Here is a 5,713-nt window from a genome sequence, read left to right on the forward strand (position 1 = left end):
GAATGGAAGGTGCCAGTGCCTGCAAGGAGTCCTCTCCTTCACTTTGGGGGGCCCTTTATGGAGCTAGGAGCAGGACCCAGAGGTGGGACTTGCACCCATCTAACATTGGTGGCATATCCCAGCAACCTAAAAATTCAGAAGTGAGATGGGACTACCCCTCTAGGGCAAGCCTCTGTCCTCAGTCTATATGCAGGTTGCAGGAGTTACCTTATAATCATTTCTTTTTCTCGCCTTTGTAACGGTCAGCAGAGGAAGAGACCGTAGAGCAGGACTCAAGTACAGTGCAGCAGACAAGGAGGCTGAAGTAGAAACCGGCTTTATTAAAAGAGAACTCTAACTGCCGGAGAAGCAGATTTACAATATGAACAGCTTGAGAATTCACAATAAAGATAATGGAAATTTGCATAAAGAACACAAATGAATCACAAACACAAGTACAGACAATAGCAGGCTACTCTCTTCTAGGTAGTCCTATCTGTCCCCGCTACCCGGGGTACACCTCTACGGTGCACTAAACTAAATCCTATTCCACTATGTCCTAGCTCAGGTTAGCATCAGTGCACTCACAGTTCGGTGTCCGCACATGCAGGCAGGTACAGTCTGGGTCCCGTTCTGGTTGCTTGCTTGCTTCAGCGTGGCTCAGCTCTGGCCTCTCTTTGTAGTCTCTGTAACTCTGGTTAGAGATAATCAGCAGCTCTGGATGTGTAATCAGGCAGGGCCTGGAATTCACTCACAGTTCCTCTGGTAAGTGCCTCACACTACAGCAGACAGCACACAGATACTGTGTCACAGCAGGCAGGGAGAAATCGCTCTAATCTTCCCTGTGGATCTCCCTCTCAGTGCACAGCGTCCTTCTTCCTGTGTACCCAGCCACCTTCAGCCCAGGCTCTCTGCTCAGCCCGGGAAAAACACTTAACTCCTTGTCCTCTGGAAACAACTCCTCTCACTGTCCTACTCAGCCACAGTGGCCTCTGGTGGCTGGAGGGAAACATGACAGTCTGCTATATATATATGTGTTGGAAATGTTGCTGGATGATCAGGGCTGCCTCTTACACCTTAATGGATATTATCTCTATGCACTGACATCCTGATAATTCCATGCATCTACATATAAAATAATGTGAACAAGCAGAACTGCAGTGTAAAGCATGGTAAATAACCACGAGAAACGGTATGTGGGTTTCAGTTAATTTGACTCCAACAAGGCAGGCACGCTACGGTCACTGATTTCTGCTTCCTGAAAATCAACTATTAGAAAGAATTACCAATTAGAAATCATGAAATCTCTAAGACATCTGCTTTCACTAGAAGGATAAAAACGTAAAAGAGAAAAAGGAAAAAATTATTTTTTTTACAGATATTGGCCTTCACCTTAACTTTCATTTTATGGTCTGGATGTGACTGAGATTGTCAGACCGCAAACAGTGTAAATGCCATTAAACTGGATGAGGACGGTCATCACTAAGGCTACTTTCACACTGGCGTTTTGGCTTTCCGTTTGTGAGATCCGTTCAGGGCTCAGCCGTCCAAAACGGATCCGTTTGTATTCTAATGCATTCTGAATGGAAAAGGATGCGCTCAGAATGCATCAGTTTGCCTACGTCCCGTCTCCATTCCACCTTGGAGGCTGCTTGCAGCGTTTTGGTGTTCGTCTGACGAAACTGAGCCAAATGGATCTGTTCTGACACACAATGTAAGTCAATGGGGACGGATATATGAAAACGGATCCGTCCCCCATTGACTTTCATTGGTGTTCAAGACAGATCCGTCATGGCTATGTTAAAGATAATACAAACGGATCCGTTCTGAACGGATGCAGACGTTTATATTATCTGAACGGATCCAACTGTACAGATCCATGACGGAGCCGCACCAAACGCGAGTCTGAAAGTAGCCTAAGACTAAATGGACATTCTTAACATTTCTGAAAATCAGACGTCATAAAGCACATGACAATCTCTAACAAAGCTAGAACCAGCCCTGCATCTCACATGGGTCCAGAGATCTCCCCATTCATTGCTCCGTTTGCTGTGCTAGATTTATTTCAAGCTAGCAGCTCAGCGGGCAAGTCGTCCTTTGTAATTGGGCATGTCCTTTCTGCAGCAGCTCTCTCCCTATCACAGCTCAGGAGGTGTGTCCTTTCTATGACAGCTCTCTCCCTATCACAGCTCAGGAGGTGTGTCCTTTATGCAGCAGCTCTCTCCCTATCACAGCTCAGGAGGTGTGTCCTTTCTGCAGCAGCTCTCTCCCTATCACAGCTCAGGAGGTGTGTCCTTTCTATGACAGCTCTCTCCCTATCACACCTCAGGAGGTGCGTCCTTTCTATGATAGCTCTCTCCCTATCACAGCTCAGGAGGTGTGTCCTTTCTATGACAGCTCTCTCCCTATCACACCTCAGGAGGTGTGTCCTTTCTATGACAGCTCTCTCCCTACCACAGCTCAGGAGGTGTGTCCTTTCTATGGCAGCTCTCTCCCTATCACAGCTCAGGAGGTGCGTCCTTTCTATGGCAGCTCTCTCCCTATCACAGCTCAGGAGGTGTGTCCTTTCTTCTGCAGCTCTCTCCCTATCACAGCTCAGGAGGTGTGTCCTTTCTATGGCAGCTCTCTCCCTATCACAGCTCAGGAGGTGCGTCCTTTCTATGGCAGCTCTCTCCCTATCACAGCTCAGGAGGTGTGTCCTTTCTTCTGCAGCTCTCTCCCTATCACAGCTCAGGAGGTGTGTCCTTTCTATGGCAGCTCTTTCCCTATCACAGCTCAGCAGGTGTGTCCTTTCTATGGCAGCTCTGTCCCTATCACAGCTCAGGAGGTGTGTCCTTTCTATGGCAGCTCTCTCCCTGTAACTGTCACAGATTCTAACAGTAGAGCCGGGTGGTGGCAGTTGAAGAATGGAACTGAGCATGTGCGACCACCTCAGCCATGTTACTGAGGTGGACAGAGAAATAAGGAAAAGAATAGGCAGCAGGTGGCGCTATACAGAAACATTTTATTGAATACCTCAGTGGCTATGCTAAGTATCTTACTACATGCATTTACAAAAATATTTACAAACAGGTGCTGATTTGAAAAATGTGGAATATTTTTTTTGCAGGATGACCCCTGTAAAGTCTTTTTTTTTTTTAGCTAACCCTTCGTGGCCAGGAAGGGGCCCCGTGATCTCTGAGACGCTAAGCATTTCCTTGATTTTCATGGGTTAAGCCTGCTGCTAGGGTATTTAAGTCCCACTATCACCAATTTGTATTGTGCTGGAAACCCCCTTTAATAAAAAACAAATTTGAAAGAAAAAACAAATTTATTTTGTTGTCACTTTAAGAAAAACAATACATGAAATTACAAGTTTATCAGGCGTTCATTCAGACGACCTCATCCGCTTCTGCTCGCTCTATGCCAGCTATGAAAGGGTAAACTTCCAGGTTCAGATAAGCGACCGTCTAAGGTGACACACTGAGACCTTGTTCAAAGTACAGCCACTGCGAGAGAACTGAGGCGCCTCGAGGACTGTCCCCCGCTGCGGCTCCAGGGGTCGCCATGTACTACCTAGCAGACCACCGCTACGGTAGGTCCATACCCTCAGGAAGCTATAGTATTAGTGTGATCACAGATATATATTTATATTTTACATTGATCATGTCTAGTGACCATTTGAACCATTTCAGAATATGAGGGATGTTTCACAATGCAACTTTACATGGAGAGAATGACCCCCACTCACCACTGGTCGCATTCCCACCTCTCATTGGCAGAATCCTGCGCTATTTTGTTCCCCGATGGATACCCTACGTACCCCATTATAGTCATCGGTGTCCGACAGGCGGCGTTTGAGTCCGTCATGCAATCGTATAAGGCCGGGTGCACAAGTGACTGATTAGCTGCGGATTTTCTATAGCGGGTTTTTGCGCAGCAAACCTGCAGCTCTGTAAAGTGAGGCTACTTTCACATCTGCGCTGTTAATTTTTGTTTTGAGATACGGAAGAGGATCTCAAAATCTGAATTAAACGCATCCATGCCATTTAATACATCCAGATGCATCCGTTTCGGTCGGATCTGGTTGTATTAAGTCAAAACTGAACAAACCGGATCCGACACTAAAATAATTGTAAGTCAATGGGTTAACAAAAAAAACAGGAGGCGGTACCATTGACTTGCATTGATTTTCATGCCTGATCTTGTTTGTTCCGTCTCGCAAACCGGACATACAACCTCACCTTGCAGGGTTTTTGTATCCGGCATCAAAACGGAACGGATGCATACTGATACATCCTGATCAGTTTTGTTCTTATTGACAATGAATGGCGACAAAACTGGACCGCTTAATTCCGGTTTTAAGATCCCTGTGCCGGATCTCAAAACCGGAATTGAAAACACAGATGTGAAAGTAGCCTAAGGGCTCATGCACACGAACGTATTTTCTTTCCGCGTCCATTCCATTTTTTTTGCAGACCGTATACAGAACCATTCATTTTAATGGGTCCGCAAAAAAAACGGAAGTTACTCCGTGTGCATTCCGCCTGTCCGTATTTCCGTTCCACAAAAAAATAGAACATGTCCTATTATTGTCCGCATTACGGACAAGGATAGGACTGTTTGATTAGAGGCCGGCTGTTCTGTTCCACAAAATACGGAATGCACACGGACATCATCCGTATTTTTTGCGGATCCGTATTTTTGTGGACCGAAAAATACATACACTCGTGTGCATGAACCCTAACAAGGCCTATTCTTGTCTGCGAAATGGACCAGAATAGGATATGTTCTATCTTTTTTTTTTGTGGGACTGCGGAAAGGACATACGGATGTGGACAACACATGGTCGGCATCCAATCTGCAAAACGTACGGTTGTTATGTGTGCACGCCCCCATTGCTGCGTATTTTCCTGCTGCAGAAAACCTCCAGCTAATCAGTCACTTGTGAACCCAGCCTAAGGGCTCATGCACACAAACGTCTTTTCTTTCCGTTATTTTTTTGGCGGACCGTATACAGAACCATTCATTTTAATGGGTCCACAAAAAAACGGAAGTTTCTCCTTGTGCATTCCGTTTCCGTATGTCCATTCTGCAAAAGTATAGAACATGTCCTATTATTGTCCGCATGACGGACAGGGATAGCACTGTTCTATTAGGGGCCAGCTGTTCTGTTCCGCAAAATATGGAATGCACACGGACGTCATCCGTATTTTTTGCAGATCTGTTTTGTGCGGACCGTAAAATACATACTGTCTTGTGCATGAGCCCTAATGCAGATTTGAACGGCGTCCAGACGCTCCCGGTTGCTGCACTTGGGCGCGCTTCGGCGATTTCAACCATCAAATGTATGCCCAGGGTGTTGCGCACATAGTGTACACACCTGCAGGTGACGCCCTGCACAAAAACTTGCATATCACACAGTATGCACTAATATACCCTGCGATCGTGAAACAAGAAAAATTGGATGCAGACCCCAATATTATATAACACTACTTTTGATGCAATATTAATTATGTTGGTGACCTATTAGATACATGAATTTGCTTTATATTGAGGCCAATTGTATAAATTCAACCCAAAATACATCAGCAAAAAGCTTAATAAAATCCCAAACTTCCTCTGCAATTCTACCCAGTGCACAGGCTCCTGTACTGCGCATGCGTGTTACCACCCGGCTGACTGGGCACTACGCTTAACGCCAGAGTCGGAAAGAGCAGCAAAGGGCGCATGCGTGGGCCGTGCTGGCCCAAGA

Source organism: Bufo gargarizans, chromosome 7 (genome assembly GCF_014858855.1).
Source record: "Bufo gargarizans isolate SCDJY-AF-19 chromosome 7, ASM1485885v1, whole genome shotgun sequence".
Taxonomy (NCBI): Eukaryota; Metazoa; Chordata; class Amphibia; order Anura; family Bufonidae; genus Bufo; species Bufo gargarizans.